Source organism: Canis aureus, chromosome 17 (genome assembly GCF_053574225.1).
Source record: "Canis aureus isolate CA01 chromosome 17, VMU_Caureus_v.1.0, whole genome shotgun sequence".
In the NCBI taxonomy this organism is placed as follows: Eukaryota; Metazoa; Chordata; class Mammalia; order Carnivora; family Canidae; genus Canis; species Canis aureus.
The window spans coordinates 61,498,276-61,522,963 of NC_135627.1; the positions used below are offsets into that span (position 1 = coordinate 61,498,276).

Below are 24,688 nucleotides of genomic sequence, written 5' to 3' on the forward strand. Positions count from 1 at the left end.
AAAGTTATGTCAGGTGACAGTTTTACCAAATTTCATCCCACTATTTTACATGGGCTGAATATTTTGCATCTGCAATAACAGCCGAATGCCTGAACCATGAGTCTCTAATGCAAATACCACGCTGTTGAGGTTTTGTCCTGGCAACATTCTACATCTGGTGCCACTCTTGGCATCAGTCTGGTTCTGTCGTGATCATACACAATATTCCGCTGGCAACTTCGATGTTCATAATGCCTTGCATTTATGTCTTGCTTCAGCGTCTGAGAGTCTATTATGACTCTTGAGCACTCTACTGGGTTTATCGTTGCTGGACCTGGATGTAGGATGCAAGCTGGATGAGACACTCCTCTGTGTGTTTCCTCACTTTGGGATCCAGGATGAAGGGGCCTATCTTACATGGGATGTGTTCCCAGAGTGGTGAGTGGAAACACACATCTCTAAAAACCTCTGCTCGGTAATGGTAAATCTGTTCTATTTGCATTCCAGTGGCAAAAAAAAGAAGAAGAAAGAAGGAAAGAAGGAAAGGAAAGGAAAGGAAAGGAAAGGAAAGGAAAGGAAAGGAAAGGAAAGGAAAGGAAAGGAAAGGAAAGGAAAGGAAAGGAAAGGAAAAAAAGAAAGAAAGAAAGAAAGAAAGAAAGAAAGAGAAAAAAGAAAGAGAAAAAGAAAAAAAGAGAAAAAGAAAAAGAAAAAGAAAAGGAAAAGGAAAAAAAATACCTGGTCAAGGCAAAGTTCACTGGAAAAGTAGAATTTTTTTTCTCCATATTAAACCATGGCAAGAGTGAGGAAAAGAGAAGTATCATGAATAAATAATACAAAATAGATAAATATCCCTGCATTTTTTATGTGCATTAGATCTACTTTATTTCATAAATAAGTATTCTTGAGAAATTATTTCACGAAGCTAGATGACACCATTATCAAGCTGGCTCATGTAAGCCTCTCTATTTTGTAAAATTAATGCTATAGTAGTGTATACAAATCATCAATTTTAAATCTATAGCTTTCAATCTCTACACAATAGAACAATGCAAAGAAGACTGATGTTTCTGAAACAGAAGGCTGAGACAATTATAATTATTAAATAATTATAATTATAGTGATAAGTATTCAAAGTGTGAATGTTTCTAAACATGTTGTGCATCTGGCTAATCAATGTCTCCACCTATATGTTAAGATGTGTTGGAAGATGAAATTATTGATATTTTCTGCTCTCAAAGGCATGGCAGTAGCAGAGGATTTGAAGATTATTTGTTTGTTATATGACTAATATTATGCATACGGTCATCGAAAAAAAAAAGCTGTCCTTACCTACGTGCGAGGTGTCATGGATTTCATCACCAAGGAAGGATGTGTGCAATGATGGCAATTGCTATTTTTAAGCTTTGACAAAAATCTAGAATGTTATGAATCAGAATGATTCTGTAACGACTTTGAAATAAATCTGTGCACAAGTAGTTAGACATGCCTACAGGAGACATTTTGCCACTAAACTTCTTTGAATGTGAAAAGTCACTAATTGTTTTGCATTGATATTTTATTAAAACATGGCATAAACTAGATTTAATTTATACATTAAAAACTAGAATCCTTGTTCATAAGACTGGTAGACACCATTTCTTAGGCACACACAATGGGAATGAATATTACAGATACCGCCTTTTAAACTCAGACCAATCTCAAGAATTCTAAAATCACACAAAATGTTTTTATACCTGTAATAGGTATACCTATTACACCGAAAGCCTTAACTGTTTGCTTAGGGAGTAGTGAGCGGTCCTCCAAAACCTGTCTTTCCTTCCTTCTGGGAACATGGGAACAACATATTTCTCTCTCTTCCCTCCCAGGGAGGAGTGTCTACCTAAGCAAATTACCTATGGAGTGTGAGCAGAAGTGATGTTTTCCACTTCCATGTTGAGTCCTCAGGATTGTGGCCTTATCCTCTCCACTGACAGAGCTGCTAGGGACCAAGCTGATTCAGCTTTGAGACAATGGAAATGCTGTATGGGATGTGGTTTCATGACGCTGGAGATATCCAAGCTGCCAAGTGTCCATGTAGAACAAAATTGTTTTGTGAATGTTGACAATTAATTTAGAACTATTACATAAAAGTGAAATAAACTTGCCTATTTTTTTCCAAACACTGTGATTATGAGGCTTATATAAACACCAAAGAACTCATTATGGTCATCTGATTTAGCAATAAGGTGTAGCAATTTTAATGCGACCTTCTTACATGGCACATACAAAGAGAGGTGCTAAGATACAACCTTCTCATAATCTCTCTTCTTTTTCACTTTCTTTTCACATAGGTTAGCCAGTAGTATGTTTTTGGTAACAAAAAGGATGGATCTCATTTTATGTGATTTTGCTAAATCACACAAGATCAATATGCCAGGGGCAGCCCTGGTGGCGCAGCAGTTTGGCGCCGCCTGCAGCCCAGGGTGTGATCCTGGAGGCCCCGGATCGAGTACCACGTCGGGCTCCCTGCATGGAGCCTGCTTCTCCCTCTGCCTCTCTCTCTCTTTCTGAATAAATAAATAAATCTTAAAAAAAAAAAGATCAATATGCCAAACATCAAAAAGTACTATTGCTAAGTAATATAGCAATAAAAACATATCAGTTTTGATGTTTCTCATTTAATGGTAAAATTAGTTACCACAAATTTCTTTTCAACTTCATGTTTAAAGGTCGTCTTTTCAAAAAGAGATGTTTCACAGATGGAATGTATTTGAAAAATTCACTAGAAAACAAATACTCTTCAAAATGACACTTGGAAGGATTATACACAAAGCCTAAAGATTCTTATTGATAATACACACAAAAAAAGGTCACTCTTCCGTGTTTTAACTGCTTATCTTGAAATGTAGGGCACTTGGGTGGCTCAGTCTGTTGAACGTCTTCCAGTCGCGTCATAATCCCAGGGTTCTGAGATCGAGTTCCATGTCAAGCTCCCTCTTTCTCAGGGCACCTGCTTCTACTTCTCCCCCTGCCTGCCCCCTGCTTGTGCTCATTCTCTCTCTCTATCCAATAAATGAATAAATTAAAAAAAGAACTGTAATTTTTGAAGTTCCAGGAAAAATAACTGTTAAACATGAAATAAGATTATCTATGCTTTACTTAAGATGAGTTCTTTTCTACAACTTAAACCTAGAAAGGTACTTAGGAGTGGCAGGGATGTAGGCACTGGCATAAAGCATAAGGATGAATACACACTCCTGGACAAAACCTGCCTGAAATCTATTAGTACTTTGTAAGTATTGACTGAGTTGTTTTGATGCATAATTTTAATGACTCCTGAATTTGTTGTTTTTTTTCCCCTTGATTCAGACAAATAACAAAATAAAAAAGTTTAATCATTACACACTTGCTCATTAATGACTTTTAAGTGTCCATAGTTTGGGTTCTCCAAAGTGTAGTCCTGAGAAACCCAAGTAGAGAGAGAGGAGAGTGGGACAGAGAAGAGCCCACAGTGAATATATTCATGAGGAAGTTGCTCCTAAGAGCAAGGACGGCACCATCCTGCCTGGCCGTAGGGCCCTCTGAGCAGCACTGTGAAACTCACCCCAGGACTCTCTTACCTACTGGAAGCAGGCCAACTCTCGCACTCTCCTGTTAACTCTCATCCTGCCCCAGGGGGAGCATTGCTCACAAGGGCGATAAGCTACAGAATTGCATCTGATGGTGGAGAGCAAGCTCCCTTGGTGGTAGAGAAAGCTCTCAGGCAGAGAAGGGAGACAGACCAGGGCTTCTGATTAAGAAATGCTGCAAACTGTCTCTAGCTACCAGTGGCCTCAGATGGCCCAAGGCAGACATGCTGGCTCTTCGATAGCATCTGCCATCTCGACTTTGTAACTATTATATTGTGTCTGTTTATTCATCCAATATTCATGGAGCACCTTTCATTGGGAAAGAGTTCTAACTGCTTAGGAAATAATGATCAACAAAACAAAATCCTCATTCTTGTGGATGGTATTTTAATGGGGGAAGAGGGACCATAAAAAAAAAAAAAAGCAAATGAGTATATAATTGGGTGGTATTGATAGAATGGTTAAGATTTATTTTTTTATGTAAAAGAAGTTCCTGGGTGGTTCAGCAGTTGAGCGTCTGCCTTCAGCTCAGGGTGTGACCCTGATCAAGTCCCATGTCAGGCTCCTTGCATGGAGCCTGCTTCTCCCTCTGCCAGTGTCTCTGTCTCTCTCTGTCTCTCATGAATAAATAGATAAAGCCTTAAAAAAAAAAAAGTGTAAACGGACCTTATGGCCATTCACAAATATCTAATTATTTCAATAATTTTACTTAGATCATATCTACAAAGGTGATGTATATTGGTGCGTTTAATGTAACAATAAAGCCAGTACATGTGATCCATTCATTATATCTTAATCTGGTTGCATGTTTAGATTCGGTCATATTTTCTTTCATGTAACCTGGTTTTATTATATACACAGTTCCTACCATACTGTGTCAGATACTGAAAAGGCCATGGAATAAGCAAACAAAAGAAACAATTCTTGCCTTCTAATAGTTATAACAGCTCAAAATATTTTACTTAGGGATAGCCAGCACAGAAATAAAGCTTATTTTGTATTGAGGGATACTTGGTAGGACACAGTTAATTTGGGTCTGAGCTGAAGAAATTAACTAGGAGAACCGTTTTTTTCCTCCAGCAATTTTTCATCTTCTGTATCTTTCATCTCCCCCACCCCAACCCTGCTTTCGGCTTTCCCCTTCTTGTCTCCTTCCTTGCCCACCTCCCTCCCTCCCTTGGTCTTTCTGTCGCATAATTGTATTCGATTATAGTCAGGAAAACAAATAAGAAAACCTGGCTATCCCCACCCCCATGTGACGTCGTATAACTTCCAATTTCACTAGCTCTGGTTTTGTTGTCCTTCCCGTCAATATGTCCTGTCGAGGAGAAAGCCCACGATGGGCTTGGAGAGGTCAGGCCTCAGTTCATCATCCACTGGCAATTTGTTTCTCATTTATAATCCTGAAGTAACACTTGGTTGACCCACTGCTGAATATTTGGCACTTGTGCCATATTGTTTCCTGGAGAGAAATTATCTTCCTCACCTCTTACCACACAACACTTTAAAATGTTTTGGAAGTCAGGCTAGCTGCTCAAATTCACTCTAACACAGATGACATGGAGAGAGAGGAACAAAGAGAAGGGCCAGGGCCAGCGACCTGCTCGCATGCACATGTGTACACAGAACAGGGAATATGGGGTCACTAAATTTGAATGTGAATTCTTGTCTGCCCAGTGCTGAATTGAGTCGAATGCACAGATGGAAGTGAAGTGAAGGACATGAAATATTCCATATGTTGGTATTAAGCACCAAATATGTATCATGTCCTGAGGTGTATAAAAGAATGCCACACATTTTTTAATTTTCTTTTTCAGGGAAAGCTGGAGTCTATTCTTACTTCCTTTGAATCTGGGTTGGCTCAAAACTGCTTTGATCAATAGAGGTCTGTGCTCACACTCTAAAACATGTAGCAACTTCCATCTTAGCCTTTTGGAGCCTGAGTTACCATAAAAGATGTCCAAATGTCCAACTACTTAGCTGGGAAGACCATCTAGGGAGGCCCTAAAATTATATGGAAGAGGGGTTCTGAGCTCAGCCTTCAGTCTTTCCTCCCCTACGTGCCAGACAGAGGAGTGAAGCCATCCTGAACCATCCAGATCCATCTAACCACCAGCCAGATACTACCACTGGGGCATTGCTAGGGCATGAAACAGGAAAACCACCCAGGAGGTGTGCCCATATTCATACCTTACAAAACAGTGAGGCATATTCAGGTGGTTGTTGTCTAAAGCAATCAGTAATCTGTTGTTTATGAATAGATAAAGATCATGCCCTGCAAACATGAGAGAACTCTACTGAGTGTGCTGTTTATATGACTACAGCATATTTTTTTCACATTATCAATGACATTTCACATCTAAATATTGTGGTTGTGACTTGGACTGGGTCCAAGTTGAGGAAAGAGAAGAGGATAGCACTGAATGGTTTCTTCCATCAAAAACCTTGATATATTCTCTTTTCTCCTTCCTTTGTTTCATGATTCTAGAAAAAGGAACAGGGCCAGGACAGGAGTACAGATACACAAACAGGACAACCTTAGTGGAATGATTCAAAAGCTAGCCAGCTTGTTGTCAACCCCCGTTAACACTGATCGAAAGGAGAGACACCTCCTCAACGGGGGTTCAAAGCTGTGATTCAGTGAGGGCATTGCTGCCTATAACCCTCCAAAGAAGTTACTGGAGAAGTCATGCTCTGTTCAGGCAGCTTGCCTTAAGTCTGAAAACATTTTTTGCGTGTTTCAGCAGCTCCCAGCCCTGTGACACAGTTTCAAGTTGTGCTTCAGTTTTCCTTTGAAGCTTTTTCTTTCCTTTTTTTTTCCTACTCCACTGCTTATAAAGGCCCTCTTTCAGCTTTTAAAAAAGATAAAGGGTTGCATGAAAGTCAGTTATTTTCAAAAGAGTAAGATGGAAAAACAATAATAGGAATGGAGAAGTTGGGTGAGACACAGTTTTGTGACCTACTTAAAACAGCTCAAAACATTTGAGATTTCATGATGTCAACTGTTCAAAATGAGTTTAATAAATGAGTTTAATAACTGTCTAAATGTAGTCTTCCAGTCCACATACATAGAGAATTCTTTTCTGTGGTTGCATTGCCCTGGGGTAGTCACATCATTATCTGTTGGCTTATGCTGGTTTACTACTGACACAGAACTATAGAGAACTTCTCCCCTGAGAAGTGTGACTAAACAGTATTGTAAAAATATCTTCTCTGCTATGACCAAATAATTTGAAAAAATATGGAAAGCTGAGTTGGCTTATTTTGTGTTCATAAAAAATCCAAAGTAAAAGTCAGAATTTAAGAAGTCACCAGACATTTCATTGCCTAGTTTTCACAAAATATTTCAAGTATCTGAGAAAATACAGAATAGTACCCAAATTTTATCTTTACAAGGAAAAGCCAAAGTCAATCTATTGCCAAAATCTTAGATGATTTTCTAGTACCAGTTGCTTTAATGAAATATACAGCAAAAATAAAGAAATTCTACAGTTTGAAATAATGACTTCCAACAAGGGCTGCTGAGTTCCCTATTTCTCATGAAATACTCATGAAAACACAGAAAAAAGATGCAATGTTATAAAACTACTAAAAACTGGGGGTGCCTGGGTGGCTCAGTCCATTAAAGATTGACTCTTGATTTCACTCAGGTCATGATCTCAGGGTGGTAGGATCTAGCTGTGTAGGTCTCCACACCGGCAGGGAGCCTGCTTACGATTCTCTCCCTGTCCCTCTCCCCTGCATGTGCATGCACATGCTCACTCTCTCTCTTCCCTTCTTAAAAACAATTGAAACAAAAACAAATACAAACTACTAAAACCTGAACCTCTGGTCAAGAGTTTCCCAGGTCCCAAAGAAATTGTCACCAACCATAGCAGAGACAGGACCTTAACACAAAAAAATGAAAGGTGTTGAGAATATGATGGCAGATTTCCATCCAATCCCAGAGAAAACAAGTCTTCCCAGACCAGAAAGGAGAAATATATGTTCCATTTTCTTGCCAAAACTTACATCCATACACCTTACAGGAGTAGCCTCTGTTTTTTTAAATTTTGTTTTGTTTTGTTTTTCCAAGAATGTGAACCACATTGGATGCTCTAGTTCTCATTCATTTCCATTTCCATTTCAGGGCTGCACTGGACATCCAGTGACCTGTTAGACCTTAAGATGTGAGGTTCATCACAGGGAGGACAGAGATAGAAAAAGCTGGAGTGTTGGTGTGTAATGGGTTACAGATGCTCATGCACTGTTTCTGAAAAAGAAGGAACTGTTTCAAATATTCCAGTAATAAATTCCTGTCATTAAAAAAAAGGAAAGCCCTTTCATTTCTTTTTCCCCCCCTTTCATTTCAGTAGAATACTAGTTGGGGACACATTTTACAATCCAGATTCATTTCTGACTTGAAGAATTAGAAGAGCAGAAATAATTTACCTATTCTGTTTATGTCAAAACGTGAGCCAAGTCGGAGCTCTCCCCATTTAATGACTGGGAAACAAAGAACATCTGAACTTCTTAATAAAGCCAATGAGAAAAAGTCAACATAACAAGTAAAATAGCAGTGAAGAAAAATATGAAAAATATAATTGAGTTCTCCTAAAAATTTAAGAAAATATTGACCATATAAAATAGATAAGAGATGAGATAACAATTAACTCAAGTGAAAAATGTAAATGACAGTAACAAAGCATGCAGAGGTGGGGAGGAGGGGAGGGACACTCTCACTGGGATATGAAAATATTATAAGACAATTTAACATTTGTAAAACTTGACCTATTTTTTAATGAAAACAATATAAAATTTAATTAGTCATACTAATGAGAACTGTAGGAATGTCCCTTATAATCCAAAGAATAAAGACAAATATTTAAAATAGAAGAACATTAAATATAGGCTATTGATAATGCAACAATAAATAACAGGTATAAAGAACAGGGAATGAAATGCGACTAAAGGGTAACATGTATCCTTGAAAATAAAAGAAAAACTGATCTAAATAATATAAATGAATGTAAGAGTAAGAGAAATTACAAAAATAATTCTTGAGAGAGCACATAGTAATAAGTGTTCAATTACAACAGTCTGGCTAAAAACTTTTATTTTTATAAATAGAATCAAACAGAAAGTAGAATCAGTTGTATACATGTTAAAGTATTTCTAATAAAAATGCCAATGGTGATTTAAATTTGAAAAAATGAGGAATGATAAATGAGTAAGGCTATCTGAGAACATATTTAAAAACTATATATGAGGGATCCCTGGGTGGCGCAGCGGTTTGGTGCCTGCCTTTGGCCTAGGGTGTGATCCTGGAGACCCAGGATCGATTCCCACGTCGGGCTCCCGGTGCATGGAGCCTGCTTCTCTCTGCCTGTGTCTCTGCCTCTCTTTCTCTCTCTGTGACTATCATAAATAAATAAAAATTTAAAAAAAATTTTTAAAAACTATATATGAAAACCCAATATGAGTATATTTTATACCAAATTATTGATATGCATTCTAACAATATAGTACATAAGACCTGATGTGCAAGAATGAAATAATATATGGAGTAGTTTAATGAAAGTCAGAATTTATCACTTAATTCCTGCTAGGTACTATCCTAGTGTTTAACACAAGTGAACTTGTTTAATATGCATGATAATTCTTTTTTTTTTTTTTTTGCATGATAATTCTTTCACTTATGTGCTTGTGTTCATTGTCCATTATTGCTGTGGAGGAGCAAGAATTCCTGTCCCCTCAAAGGTCCTAGAATTGGATTAAGAATCCAATTGAAATGAGAGATTAACAGGAGACAATTACATTTAGTATAGATATGGAAATTCCAAAGACAGATAAAATGAGGGATATACATCACTCTGAATTAAGGAGAAGGGGTAGGGGCCTGAGAGTTCAGAGGAAAGGAATGCATTTCACAGGGTGATACGGAGAACAGATGTTTGGTAATGAGATGTTTGCCCCACTATACAAATGGGTCTCAGATAAAAATTATCTCTGTTAATAGCCCTTATTTTGGGAAAGACCCTCAATTTAGATTCTTCTGTGTGGTTAAGGGAGGGACAAAACTTTCTCTTAAACCCAAAGGCTCTCACGTGCCTTCAGCTCAAAACAATCCACATGACAAAGAGGCACATTCCAGGGGGAGGTGGAGTGGGGTGTTTCCTGAACCCCCTCACTGCCATGACAAATCACCTCAAATTTAGGGCCTTAAAACAACAAACCTACTATTCATAGTTTCTGTAGGTTAGTTGTTCAATGAGATTTTTGCCAGTCTAAAATCAAGGTGTCTCAGGGCTGTATTCCTTAATGGTGGCTTCAGGGAAGAATCACCCTCTAAACTCATTTAGATGTTGGCTGAATTAACTTCCTGTGGTTGTAGGACTGAGGTCCCCATTTCCCTGCTGGCTCTCTGCCAAGTACCATTTTCAGCTTTTAGTGGCTGCACACATTCCTTGACATGTGTTCAGTCAGCAACTGTGGGATAAGTCCTTCTCACACACGGAATCTCTCTCCTGCTTCTACTTTACACAAGCATCTCTGGCTGCCTCCTTCCTTCTTTCTTCCTCTTCTGCATCTAAGGGCTCATGCAACTACTTTTGAGCTCACCTGTGTAATTCAAGATAACCTCTCTATCTTAATGTCAGCTGATAAATAACCTTAATTCTATCTGCAAAGTCCCAAGACAGTGATACCTAGGTTAGCATTTGATGGAATAACCAGAAGGTGAGACTCTTGGGGGGAACATCATCACAATTTTTCCTACCATTGCACTATTTTTATCTCAACTTTACAGATGAGTAAACTAGGTGCTAAGAGGTTAAATATCCACTAAGGATATAGGATCAAAGGCAAAAAAGCTGGATCTTGAACCTGAGTACTCCATCTCCAGAGTCTATGGTAACCATCATTATAGATAGAGAATTATGCCAAAGAGCAAATCCTAGCATAACACTATGTTATTGGTAATTCTAATACATCACAAATGAGGACAATTACTAGAACCCTGTGACACAGAATTCACTAACATTAATTCCGAGGCACTAAATATTTAAATATAAAAGATAACATTTCAAAAGTACTAGAAAAAAAGTGTCAGTGAATTTCTGTCATTATGAGATGAAAATGAATAACTAACTAAAAGAAAAAAACATACAGAATGAAAACAACATTACCTTTGACTATATTTATAAATCGGTACTTTATTTCCAAACCTATAATAAAGGGGAAACAATTCCTTTATAAAATTCATTCCCTAGGTAAAAGTTCTTAAAAATCAATTTACAAAATTAATTGTATTCGGAAATGCCTACGTAAACAATTAGAAGACATTAGAGATGAAAAAGGAGCTTCCTGTTGCCTCTAAATTTTGGCTTAGATGAGACAGAGGACAACAATGTGCAAAGACAGCCTTCACCTTCCCCTTGGCTCAACTAAACTTCAGACAGCCTCCCTCACTGGAGGCCCTGACCTTTCTTTCCTCAGAACATTCACTTTATAAAAATGTGTATTTATAAATTCTTTCTCTGTCCTGTTAACATGTAAATCTTTTTAAAAGCCTCTTGCCAGCGTCACAACCTAAAATGCCTGTCTGGAGGATTGAGAGCCATCCTTCGAAATGTGCTCCTCGAGGAAGACAGAGTACCTATCAGGAACCAAACTCTGACTTCTAACTCTGAGAAACAAACTAAGGGTGGTGGAAGGGGAGGTGGGAGGGGGGTGGGGGTGACTGGGTGACAGGCACTGAGGTGGGCACTTGATGGGATGAGCACTGGGTGTTATTCTATAAGTTGGCAAATTGAACACCAATAAAAAAATAAATTTATAAATAAATAAATAAATAAATAAATAAATAAATAAATAAAAGAAATGAAAGTGACATAACAACAACAACAAAAAGGAACCAAACTCTGGTGGGAGCCTTGCTCCATGTTGTAAAACTACTTCCTGCTGTAACGATAAGAAAAAGTTATTTTTTCCAGTGGGTAAAGCCAATTAGCAAACACAGGTGGCCTAAGACTCCTCCCCACTCCAGCTTTTAAAAACTCTCTGAGCTCAGACTGAGCTCTGGCCTCTCTGGCCTACTGCGAGATTCTGCAATAAATCCTCCTTGTCTGTTCAGCTTTGTGCAGGGCAGTCTTTGCTTTGACACCACACTTACATTGGACAAGGGAGGGGAACCCAGAAATTGTAGAGAGGTTGGGAAATGAATGAGAAGAGACAGGGAAAGAATCTTCTCTGTCAGGTCTCCTAGGCCTAAGTCAGCCCTGAACTAGGGAGAAGGAAAATCTATGAACTTGAAGGGAGATTTAAATTTTAAATTGGATTCTACACTGGAGCCATCATTTTAATACCTCAAAGTGGGTTATAATTACTGAGATAAAATTTGTTTCTGTAACTCAAATATTCTGAGAGCGATGGCTTCTATCTTAGTGGTCCTTCACAGCAGGGGAGGAAGATTAAACGATTTATTTAAAGGCACTTGTTAGATAAAAATATAGATATTTCTTGATGTGCACTTCCAACTTCAGGACATTTAACCAGATATTTAAATTGCTTTTTAAAACATATACCACTTATGGCATTAGTACAGGAAACTATAACAACTCTTAACAAAATAAGTATAGGACTTTATTGGGGAAAAAAACAAAATAAATAAAAATGTATACTAAAATTCATTATTAGAAGACAGTGTCTTAGTATGTTAATTATTCCCAAATACATCTGTTATTTCTATTTATTGATTTAAAGATTTATTTTAGAGAGGTGTGTGGTAGATAAGAGCTGAGGGAGAAGAAAAGAGAGAATCTCAAGCAGGACTCCATGCTGAGCTTGGAGCCTAACATGGGGCTCAATCTCATGACCCTGAGATCATGACCTGAACTGAAATCAAAAGTTACACAGGTGCCCCAAATCTTTTATTTTTAAAATTCAAATTAGATTGTTAATGCTTTTCCTACTTTTTATAATTTTTACTCCAAAATAATGCAATGCAATCCACAGAGTAATGGATTATATATAAAAAGTAAAACCTATAGAATAAAATATAGGAACTTATTTTAAATACTTCAAATAAGGGAAGACTTCCTTCCTTTCTTCTTTTCTTTCTTTCTTTTCTTTGCTTTCTTTTCTTTCTTTCTTTCTTTCTTTCTTTCTTTCTTTCTTTCTTTCTTTCTTTCTTTCGTAAGCTCTATGCCCAGGGTGGGCCTTGAACCCACAACCCTGAGATCAATAGTCAAGAGTCACATGCTCTACCTACTAAGCCACCCAGGTACCTGAAGGGAAGACTTTTTAATGAAAGATATAAAAACTACAAAGCCTAGAGGGAAAGACTGGTGAATCTATCTTTTTGACTCTATCAAAAACCAGAACATTTAATTAAGAAGAAATATGAATAAGGTAGAAACAAGGATCAGGAAAATGGCAGTGAACAAGACAGATCTAATCTGTGTGTCATGGAATTCCAACATTGACAGACACTGGATTTAAGTCCATCTTACTTAACTCCAAGCTCATACTTTTTCACTATGCTAAAGTAAACATTTTTTGGTTAAATCTAATTTGTGTTTTATTATTTTTTTCTTTATAGGTCTCTATTGGCTCTTTAATAAAGTAATTGATCAAAATCTCCTCCCTGCAAAAGAAACTCAAACTTCATATACTTTGTAAAGAATTCAATTAAAATCTAAATTATCTGGATGAACTATTTCCCTTCTATACATCAGCTTGTGGATGGCCACCTGTTTATACTGTACTTAGAAAGCTGCCAAACAAATATATCCTTTCCAGTTGGTGATAGGAAACAATTTCCAGGCCATCACCTTCCACATTATGATTCATCTTGGCATTAATTTTATTGAAATAATAATGTACTTGGCTCTAGAATATCATTTGCCATCCAAGGATCTCCAAGTATGTAATAAACATTAATTAAGTAGCACAATAGCTCTGTAAGAGAAAACATCATTATCACAATCCTGGAATTGAATAGATTGTCAAACAAGGAAAATAATGACGGGGAACCCATTTTAAGCTAATCAGAAGGGAGCAGGTTGCCAACTTGAATCCTTTCAGTTCATTGCCATACTCAAGGAAATAGAAGAAGGGACAGGGATGAGTGGGGTTGAGCTCAGAAGAGAAGGAACCCCCAACCTGACACTGGGGTAAAACATCTCAGTTCGTCACTTAGTTTAATATATGAATTCCCTGTCATAATTCATTTAAAAAGATATTGGGTTGACAGTGTAAGAAACCTAAAAGCATTATGTGTAAGATCACCAAAAAGTCCCTAATTCAAACCTAGTCCTTAAAAGAAAGATGTTTGGAACTGAGGTAACTAGTTAAACACCAGGCACATACAAATCGATTAGTAAAACACCACCACCACCACTATTGTGGCTGCTGAAAATGACTCAAAACTCCCATTCTGAAATTAATTATGAGATATTTGTTTATTAAATGTAACAACATATCTTTAAATCTAATATAAAGTGCAAAGTTAACATTGTCATCAAGGGAAGTGACTTATCTGTAAATGAAGAACATGAAATGGAGGGGGTTCTTTTAATAAACAATTTTCTGTGTAACATGAGGCTTTTAATTGCTGGGTAAAGAAGTCACTATGGCATTTTCCATCAGGCTTGGTCACATTTGATTCTTCTGTTTCCCAAGGCCCAAGACAGTCGTTATCCCAAAAGAAAGAGTCAAATGAGAACTTCACTAATATGTTATCCGCACCCAACACATTTGTTTATAAGGAAGATGCCTCATTCTCTTTACCATGCAGCTTTGTATGGTCAACTTTATCTACTGTTAGTAATTGCTGGATTTGGGGTGCTTCTGCTCTAAAAAAATTTCACATGTTTTGCTGATTTGTAATTGGCAGGCCTCCCAAAGGTAGAGCTGTGAACATCTGTGTTAATGGGCTAATGTGTCACTTGGGTAACACACTACATTTGCATTCCCCGTAGCCCTTGTAATCTGCACAGGTGTTTCAAGTTTGTAGGAAAGATGAACTTAGAGTTACTTCTGTCCTTTTATGCACAAGGAGTTGGAAAACATTGAATGGAGATGAGATTGGTCATTAAGCTATGGAATATGCAGAGGACATTCTAATGCATTTCTGCATTTGGACTGTATCATCCAGAAAGAGTTCCTCAGTTATTCTGATTGCCTTTTCAAAAAAGACTTGACAGTGCATGCTCTTCCTATATTAGGGGTTTTCAGGAACAGGCACGTTTGCTTAGTTATAATGTAAAGTTAAGGTCACGCTAATAAATATACACTAAATGAGTAGTTTATTGGGCATTCTAAACTGCTTACTATGAGTTAATCTCCTGAAAAGAGAAGTGTTAATGCTTTAAGTATTGCACTTAAAAACAGAAAGGTAAATTGATTTTTTCTTAAAAGTTAAATTACTTAAAACATATCACAACACTGCTTTTTGACATCTTTTACCTGAAATGTTATCTTGGCTCCATTTATTCTTATTTCAAACTCTTTAATTTAGGTAAAACATTTCACAGATAGGCCTATTTCTTTAAGAGACTGTTACTTAGGAATCAGAAGTTTTGTGGAAAGAATACAACTAATAAAGAGGAACTAATATTTTCTTGTTCAAACATATTAATCATAATACTTAATGCCTATGGAACAAGCTTTTATGAGACATGTGGCCAATGCTTTTTAAGTATTTGCTCATTTCATCCTTATAGAATCCTGTGAAACAGGCATTATACTAGAGTTAACATCATTACATGTACATATTTGAAGAATAGGCACAAAGTAAAAATGTAATTTACCTGGAATTACACCAGTGACAGACCCATATTTTTAGCACAATACTGGACTGTGTCTAGCTAAGTGGGATCCATGAGGGATTCCAGTCACCTGTAGGATAGATGAGGGAACATGGGCAGTTCTTGTTTTCTGAAAAATGTACAGATTCAAAGCCATGAAATAGGACTTTGGTTTTCAATATTAGATACAAGAATCTCAGGTCTAGATTTTCAGATACAAGTGATAGTGTCTGTATCCGAAAAATGCCTGATAGATGTTGAAAAAAATATATATATAACATGTTGATATTTTTTTCTTGGTGATTATGTTTTCCAATGTTATTTATGCACCATCAAGCCAAGTATCTGTCTCTGTTCCTAGGTTCTGGGGAAGAACGTTTTCCAGATTGAGAGTATGAAATCTCTCCTGTCTCTCACAGATGATCACATATTGTTTCGATAAGCAGACCTGAATGAATTGATCTCTGGGATGGCTGTGCACTAGAATCACTGTAACTGGTAATGTTGACTACAAATCATAGAACGACATTCTGTACACTGTGAATTAAAGAGTTCTAGGCTGTGATGCTAAGTTTAAAAGTCTATTGCAACTGACTTTGATTATAGTTATAGTTATAGTTATAATAATATAGTTATTATTAATATTGTAAACTAAGGCAATACTATGGCAATCAGGGTCACTCATGCAACCTGCCTGTGTGTCCACATATTGAACAGATCTAATCTTCAGGGACTGGCACCCAAGGCTCATCCTGGTGGCAAAAAAGCCTATTGACAGCTGTACGTATCCTGTCACGCACACCATTTTCTGGTTAGCACCAAAGGTTGCTTTTTTTGTTTGCTGCCTAATTTTTTTCCCTTGTTTTTTCCCTGTCTTTCATTTGAAAGAAAAACAAAATGTTTTGCAAATAGTAGTACAGGTTTTCCATTCAAGTAGAGCAGAACAGTATTTATTAGGAAAAAACTAAATTGCACAAAGCGAAATGTTGCTTGGCCAGATACTTTTCTTAATTTAACCAACATACTATTATGAAATATCATTAGCATATTTCAACATTGCTCCATGTGAGAGTTAAGAATACAATTATGATCAAATATCTTGGTCCTAAATTTTATTTTATTTTTATTTATTTATGTTTTTGGAGAGAGGGAGAGGGAGAGAGAGAAAGAGTGTGAGCAGAGGAGTGGAGCAGAGAGAGAATCTTAACCAGGCTCCACGCTCAGCATGGATGACGGGGCTCAATCCCATAACCCTGAGATCATGACCTGAGTTGGAATCAAGAGTTGGACACTTAACTGACTGAGCCACCCAAGCACCCCTCTTGCTCCTCAATTTTTCTACTGTTCATGTATCCTGCTGGGGGTAGCTCTTTAAAGAAATACAATCATGATGTTTAAGCTTTGCCATGTACAAACACTATTCAAGACTATAATCTAAGGAAATAATATTGGATCAACTAACACACCGGTGAAGTTCTTATTTCTTTTCCTATTTTATTTCAAAAATCATGTTTTGTTGATGCTTCCCAAAATAAACTATGGCATTTATATAACGAATTTCCTAAAATTAAGAAGAAAATGAAAAAAAAAAAAGAGGGACGCCTGGGTGGCTCAGTGGTTGAGCATCTGCCTTTGGCTCAGGTCATGACCCCGGGGTCCAGGATTGAGTCCCGCATTGGGCTCCCCGCAGGGAGCCTGCTTCTTCCTCTGCCTGGGTCTCTGCCTCTCTCTGTGTCACTCATGAATAAATAGATAAATATTCTTTTAAAAAATGAAAAAAAAGGGGTACCTAGGTGGCTCTGGCAGTGAAGCATCTGGCTTCAGCTCAGGTTGTGATCCTGGGGACCTGGGATAGAGCCCCACATCGGGATCCCTCTGTCTGCCGCTCTCCCTGCTTGTGTGCTCATTCTCTATCAAATAAATAATAATAAATAAAATCTTAAAAAAAACCCAAAAAGATAAAAAAGAGGAGGAGGAAGTGAAGAAGGAACATTACATGATGTATATCCTGTAGGAGGTATTACCTTCAACACACTTTATTACCAAGGTACAGAGAAGCTACATAACTCCCCCCAAATCACATGAGTGGTGGAACTAGGATCTGAATCCCCATGATCTGGCTCTAGAACCTATGTTCTTAACTTCTTTTTTTTTTTTTTTTTATGTTCTTAACTTCTACATCATACCACTCTTACTATAACTTTGGAAATGCTGCTTTCCTAATCTTTCACCTCTGTAGGTCTGTGAACTGTTTTTGAACATGAGAACCTACTGCTCTAGAAACAGAATATTTGTTTTAAATTATTCTTTTAAATTATAATTTAGATCATCTTTAATTGCATCGTCCATTCACATACTTGTAGTCTTTCATAATGGAAGCTTATACTAGTAAGGTAATCCCTGATTATCGCACAGCCGTGGCTGCGTATATATGAGTTACCTGTAAGTATATCAATACACACACCTGTATTGTGCTCTGTCCCCAGAGCCCATTCCTTGTTCTCGGGGAATTTACAATTTACTAGGGGAAGTTAAGCACTTAGCAGATCAATGTCAGCGCAGTATCTAAGAGGTCAAGTACAGGTTGTGGAGGGGGCAGTCTCTACTTGGGAGAGCTAATTCAGTCTAGGATGCTCAGGGAATCAAGAGCATCCAGACCTGGAGAGCACGATCATCAGCTGGAAAGGTGGGAGGGGATGGAAGGGGTAGAGAAAGGAGGAGAATGCAACAAACCTGCAGTACCATACTCTACAGGATCACAGAACAGAACAATGGGGAAGGAAGATTCTTCAAAGTTTCCGAGGATTCTCCAATGACGACCCTCCAACCCCAGATGGTTAAGTCCTTGAGGGACTCTAATCGTTGCCAGAAATGTCTGTGCTTCCTTTGCTCTCCCCACCAGGGTGAGAACAGCTCTAGCCTCTGCAGCAGGCCTTGAAGGAGGCCCCAGTGTAAGAGGACAGGATTCTTCTTGTCTGCTCCACTGTGCGGTGGGCTCCCAGCTCCCCAAGAGGATTCCATTGTCCCTGCTATTTGGCCTGTGAGAGCAGCACCCTCTTTCCTAAGAGGAGAAAGCTGTGGGAGCTGTGCCCACTCCTACAGCACCAGTCACTGAGTAGTGTTCTCCTCCTCCCGCTGCCACAACTCCCACTCCCTGGCGCCTTCTGCCCGGTGTCTTCCCCTGGAGGATGGAACACAGCTGACTCTTCAAGAGAAAATCAAACCAGTCACCTGGGGTCAGAACGATGAGCTGCCAATATCTTTTTTCTTCCAGTACAGACCTCTTTTTTCTCTCTCTCTCTCTCTGTGTGTGTGTGTGTGTGTGTGTGTGTGTGTCTGTGACTTCGTGTGTGAGAGACCTAAAAGGCTGCCTTTGCTTAAGTCACGTTGGTAGAGCATTGTAAAAAGAAGGAATCCATCATGTTTATGAGGAAACCCACCTCTTAAAATATTTAGGGCCCTTGAACATACAGGAAACAAACCTGATTTCAGAAATTAGTAATGCGCATTGGCTTGCGTGGTAAAAGCGACAAGCGATCTACTAAAATCTTGTTTCTTGTTTTTCACCTGGGCACACAGCAAAAGCCATCATCCCAACTTTTATTGCACTTGTACATGGCTATAAACTCAGTTGTAATTAAAGTAATGTGAAGGGAGTGATATGTGCTTCCTCAAGGACAGACCCTGAAATTTTTGTATGTGCATTTCTCCACGCTCCTCCCCCTCTTGTTGTCTACAATTAGAGAAGCCACATATTGAAGATGGAAGGGTTCTTATTGGTCTGGGATTCCAAATGAACCCTTGGAGCAAGACTCCCCCACTCCCTCCCTCCCTGCTACCCCAGCCCAACTGCCACACACATACGCACACGCTTTTTTTTTTTTTTTTTCTGTCCTGGAATCCCAGCCCTAGACTATTAGATAAGAGAGAAATATGTACGGGCACCTGGGTGGCTCAGTGGTTGAGCATCTGCCTTCGGCTCTGGGTGTGACCCCGGGGTCCTGGGATCCAGTCCTGCATGAGGTTCCCTGCAGGGAGCCTGGCTCTTCCTCTACCTGTGTCTCTGCCTCTCTCTCTGTGTCTCTCATGAATAAATAAAAAAAAAAGAGAGAGAGAGAAATATATTGTTCTTCCCTTGAGTCTTTAACATTTTGTATGTTAGCTTCTATAGCTCAGCCTACCCTAACCGACACAGAACCTCTAAGTTCTCATTCTACATTTGTGAAACATTTTATACTACAGATAAATAAAACTTTCTGGCCTAGTGATATGATTCACTTACCTCTTGATCAATTAAATTCCTTTGATGAGGTAAAAAAATAATTCATTGTATATTTACTTTTCTTTTATGGCTTATATGTTAAACTCACACAAGTAAAACCGGAAAAATAACATTTTTCACCCAAGAAAAAATGTTTCACTTTAATGGAGAGTTCTTTTATAGGACCACAATTTGGCTGAAGTGCCCTACTACACTTAATCATGTATTTCAAATATATGAAATCAAGTTCTTGTAATATTTCTCTATAGCTCTTAGGATAAGGATTCAAAATGATAAAATTTTAATTTGGACCTCAAACTTTCTCTCTTATATTTCAGCACATCTTGTGTAAGTATGCTGGACGTTAGTGTGTTCTTCTGAAACACAGCTGTCAAAGTTTTCTTTACATAAAATTTTAAACATTTTAAAAATGTAAAACCTATTAACAAGCCATAGTGCTGGATATTATTAAAATATCTTTTCACCTAATTGGAAAATTATTAATACTGGTGATGATTCTAAAGTTACTAAAATTTTGCAAGAAGCTCTGATTTATCAGGCTGTATATATTATGCCGTGAACATTCAAGGTCAAGGTTCCTGGCAGCTGTTGGTCTAGACCTATGCCTATGAAGGAGTCCTATGAACTTCCACTATATATGCCAAGGCAAATTTTTTCCCACTGTATTATCTTACTTTTTGTACAGATTAGCAAAAAAACAAAACAAAACAAAAACAAAAACCACAAACTCAGGAAAATTCTTTCTTTGGTTAGTCATGATCAAAATACTAAGATGCCTACAAGGATCCTTTAATAGAGAGGACTTTTATAACAGACTCAGTTTCCTGCAAGAATAGAATTGTGCATCATTTAGCTTGAAATAAAACTTAAAAATTGGAAATTGGGCTTCATATGAAGTAAATTCCTTTTTTCTCCTCCTAAGTCAGGGGTTTCTTCTTTGTTTAGTGGAACTTGTTACAACTTAGCTAAGTCAATTTTAACGCCATCTAAACAAGTCACTGCTTTTTTCTTGTATCCTGAACTGAAATTAGAAGCAAAAGTATTTTGTTGCCTATACATTCTTTTTGAAAGACAGGAAACTAATTTTTTAAAATTTATTTAAAAATGTAGCCATAGGAATCTCAGAAAAGTAGAGAAGGCAGTAAGTACAGATTCTCATAATATGTTCATGAAGTCAAGCACCCATCGTCAATTCTTTGGCAAGGACTATCTCATTTCGAAACTGCCCCCCTCCCCGAATTCCAATAATGTATATCCATACAAACATTCATGTGTAAACACACATAAATAATCAAAAATGCTCAGATACCAAGGGTAAACTGATATTAACAAATAGTTTAAATCAAATAATGGTGATTTCTAACATTTGCCTCTTTTTGTGTTAATTAAAAAGAATAAAGAAAAATATAGTATATTGATTACTAACTTCAGGAAGAAAATACAATGTGAGGAGATACTACTATATACTATGGGTTAACCACAGTCATTGAAAAACTGTATGAGTGAGTTGTGATTCCAGGAAGCAGAATAGAGATTCCGTTTACAGCTGACAGACTGGACAAATGCATTTATTACTTCTTTTCCACCAATTTTAAATTGAATTCCTTTGAATTAGCAGGTAAGATATTCTTTTTAAATATACAATGGCGGGATCCCTGGGTGGCGCAGCGGTTTGGCGCCTGCCTTTGGCCCAGGGCGCGATCCTGGAGACCCGGGATCGAATCCCATGTCGGGCTCCCGGTGCATGGAGCCTGCTTCTCCCTCTGCCTGTGTCTCTGCCTCTCTCTCTCTCTTTCTCTCTCTCTCTGTGACTATCATAAATAAATAAAAATTTAAAAAATAAAAATAAATATACAATGGCGACATAACAGGAAAGAGTAAAGGTAACAAAAACTGGAAGAAATAAAAACAGATGAGATCATGTTAGGAGAAGAAAAAAAAAAAAAAAAAAAAAACCCTATCAGCCAGAACAGGTACAAAATGGGACAGTTGTGTAGGTAAGAAGAGGCTTACTCTTCAGGCTACTGAGAAACTGCAAGTTCATTTTACATCAGCTGAAAGTGAGCTGTGACAAGATTTTATGAGTACCTAACTGAAGGACCACTTAAGAAACAGATGATTCACTCATTGCTATAGGAGCAACTGGATTGTCATGTTTACCTACCGATAAACTCGTAAACTCAAAAAGGTAGGAACTTCTTTTATTGTTATTGGGGTCAGAGATAGAAACAGAGCAGCAAACATTAATATAAATCTAGATTTTCACAATAAATATGGAGAGGTAATGGGTGAGGAGGAAAGTCAGCTCTGCTGCTCAAACACAAATAGCATACTCCAAGTACACCTGTTTCCAATTTAGTCATTATAGGAGTCTCCATCTGGCTCCCTATGTCTGCAACATGAAGGAAAACTAGCCTGTAGGACAAGGTCATACATTTCAAGATAATTTGGCAGTATTATTAAAAGTAAATATGAGGGACACCTGGGTGGTTCAGCAGTTGGGCGATTGCCTTTGGTTCAGGGCATGATCCCGGGGTTCCAGGATCAAGTCCCACATCAGGCTTTCTACATGGTGCCTGCTTCTCCCTCTGCCTGTATCTCTGCCTCTCTCTCTCTCTCTCTCTCATGAATAAATAAAATCTTGGGAAAAAAAGTAAATATGGGGGTGCCTGGGTGGCATAGTCAGTGAAGTGCTCGACTCTTGGTTTCAGCTCAGGTCATGATCTTTTTGTCATGGGATGAAGCCCTGCTTGGGGCTCTGCATTTAGTGCAGGGTCTGCTTGGGACTCCCTCTCTAAAATAAATAAATAAACCTGTAAAAAATAAATATGTACAGGTGCCTTGAATAAACATTTGCACTTCTGGTGTCCACCCTAAAGAAATACTTGTACATATGCTTATATATATATGCACATGAATATTAGTTTAGCATTTTTAAAAAAGAGGAAGCAGCACTAATGTTTATCATTAAGGCACCAATAAACAAAGTACAGTACATCCTTACAAACAATACCATCCTGTCATTAAAAATTGTGTTGCATGGAGATGAAAATAAGAACAATGTAAATATTACATATCTTGATTGGAGGGATAGTTATATGGGTATATACATTTGCCAAAAGTCCATCAAACTTATTTCTACATTTTACTGGGTATAATTACATACCTCAACACTTAAAACTAACAGAGAAGCCATCATAAGTTTTGCTGTGATGTGTTAGGACATAAAGACAGGAGATCTGAGGACAAAATATTTTGTAGATATTTATGCTTTAACAAAAAGGGAGGTGCTTATGATAGCAAAGAAGAACAAAGAGTTACACAAAAATTTAAAATATACAAATGTATGACAGAGAATATAAATTACAGACTTTTCCTACCCCAGTAAACCAAAGACTATTTTGATATGAGTACCTGATAATGAGCACCTAATGGCTGGTTCTTCAACTTGGCCTCTCATTATAATCACTGGTAAGCTTTACAGGAACTACTGATGCCTGAGTCCCATTCCCAAAGGCTGTGATTCCATTGGACGAGGGTATCACATGGGCATCAGGAGTAGGAGTGGTGAATGCCTCCCAGGTGATACTACGATGCAGCAAATCTTAGGAACCAACATCTAATCATTCTCAGGTTGAGCTGAAACCAGTGGAATGAAACTCAAAGATGGCTTTAGAAGCATTTGATGTATTTCAAATATATTTGATGTATTCAGATTACTGAATAGATGCTATTGACATAAATAAATGATTTAATACATAAACCATCAAAAGATGGGTATGGGGATCCATCCTTTTTATGTTGCTCAACTAAATGATATGAGATTTGCTAAAGAAGCTGCATTTCTTTTTTTTTTTAAAGCTGCATTTCTTAAGATGAATGAAGATCACTACTTCTCAATCAATAGATTTGTTCTCATTGTTCTCATTCTGTCTTAGCCTCTTTTGTATTATCTACTCTGGCACAAGGATACTTACAAGGACACTAATTGATACAAAGTATATAGGTTTTTAAACCCTTCTTCCAGATACACCCTTCTGAATCCCATATCATGACTGAGTATGAAAACGGAACAGAAGAATACCTCCTGACCATCTCTGAAACCTTCCTCTGGTAACCTCACAGTAACATCCAAATATGACTAAGTTCTGGCTGATGGTTGGACTCCCCCCTCAGAAACACTGTTAAGAAACAGTCCCCCATCCCCAGGGACCAGTTAACAATGAGGAGATATGCAGAAAAGCATGTTTGATGACCAACTCTTAATCTTTTCTCCAAGGGATGGGGGCTGATGCCAATTACAGAATGAGATATTCTTGCTTGTTCTCTAGCCAACATCTCTGTGTGCCCAATCACAATGATTTATACCCATGATGGAAGGATTAAACTCACAGGGGTAAGATAATCTTATCATGTGAAAGCCAAATGCAGGTAAGCTGATTATCATGGAGGGTTTGAAGCAAGAGAAACTGGTTACAGAACTCTAAACATTTCTTTTTTATTTTTTTTTATTTTTTATTTTTTTTAAACATTTCTTATTATCAGCAAATGTGCACAGCAGCTGCTGGTAATCACCAATCACAACAAGCAAAAGGGGAAAATATTGTGGATGTACTCAAATTCCAAATCTTGGCACCTAACTGAATTTAGCACAGAGCATCAGCATGAATTCAAATATGTGTGAATCACAGTAATCATGTGAAGTGCTAAATCACACATTTCATGGTTTATTCAAGCTATCAAAAACACGGTATTCCATGTACAACAAGTTCTACCAAGCTTTTAAGGGTCAAACTTCTGGAGTCACATCACACATACATCCACACCCCCTTTCCAACAACATGATTTGTTACAGTATTATACAGCAGTTATTCAACAGAAAGCGAACAATAGGATGTATAAATTAGGGATACTGATGAGAACATTCATCAAAATTAGCAAAATACCAATTCAAAGGACTATGTATGTACATGTATGTATACATACCTCTGTCTATCTATCCATCTACCCAACCACACACATAGACACAC

General features: G+C 37.7%; 1 long non-coding RNA gene across 1 annotated transcript; it reads left to right on the top strand.

Annotated features, from left to right (window-relative positions):
• The first annotated feature begins 3,006 nt into the window (after positions 1–3,006).
• Positions 3,007–15,938, top strand: LOC144287597 (uncharacterized). Its single transcript, XR_013355375.1, has 3 exons — positions 3,007–3,250; positions 13,168–13,490; positions 15,738–15,938. It is a non-coding gene; the product is annotated as an uncharacterized LOC144287597 (long non-coding RNA).
• Positions 15,939–24,688: the final 8,750 nt, after the last annotated feature.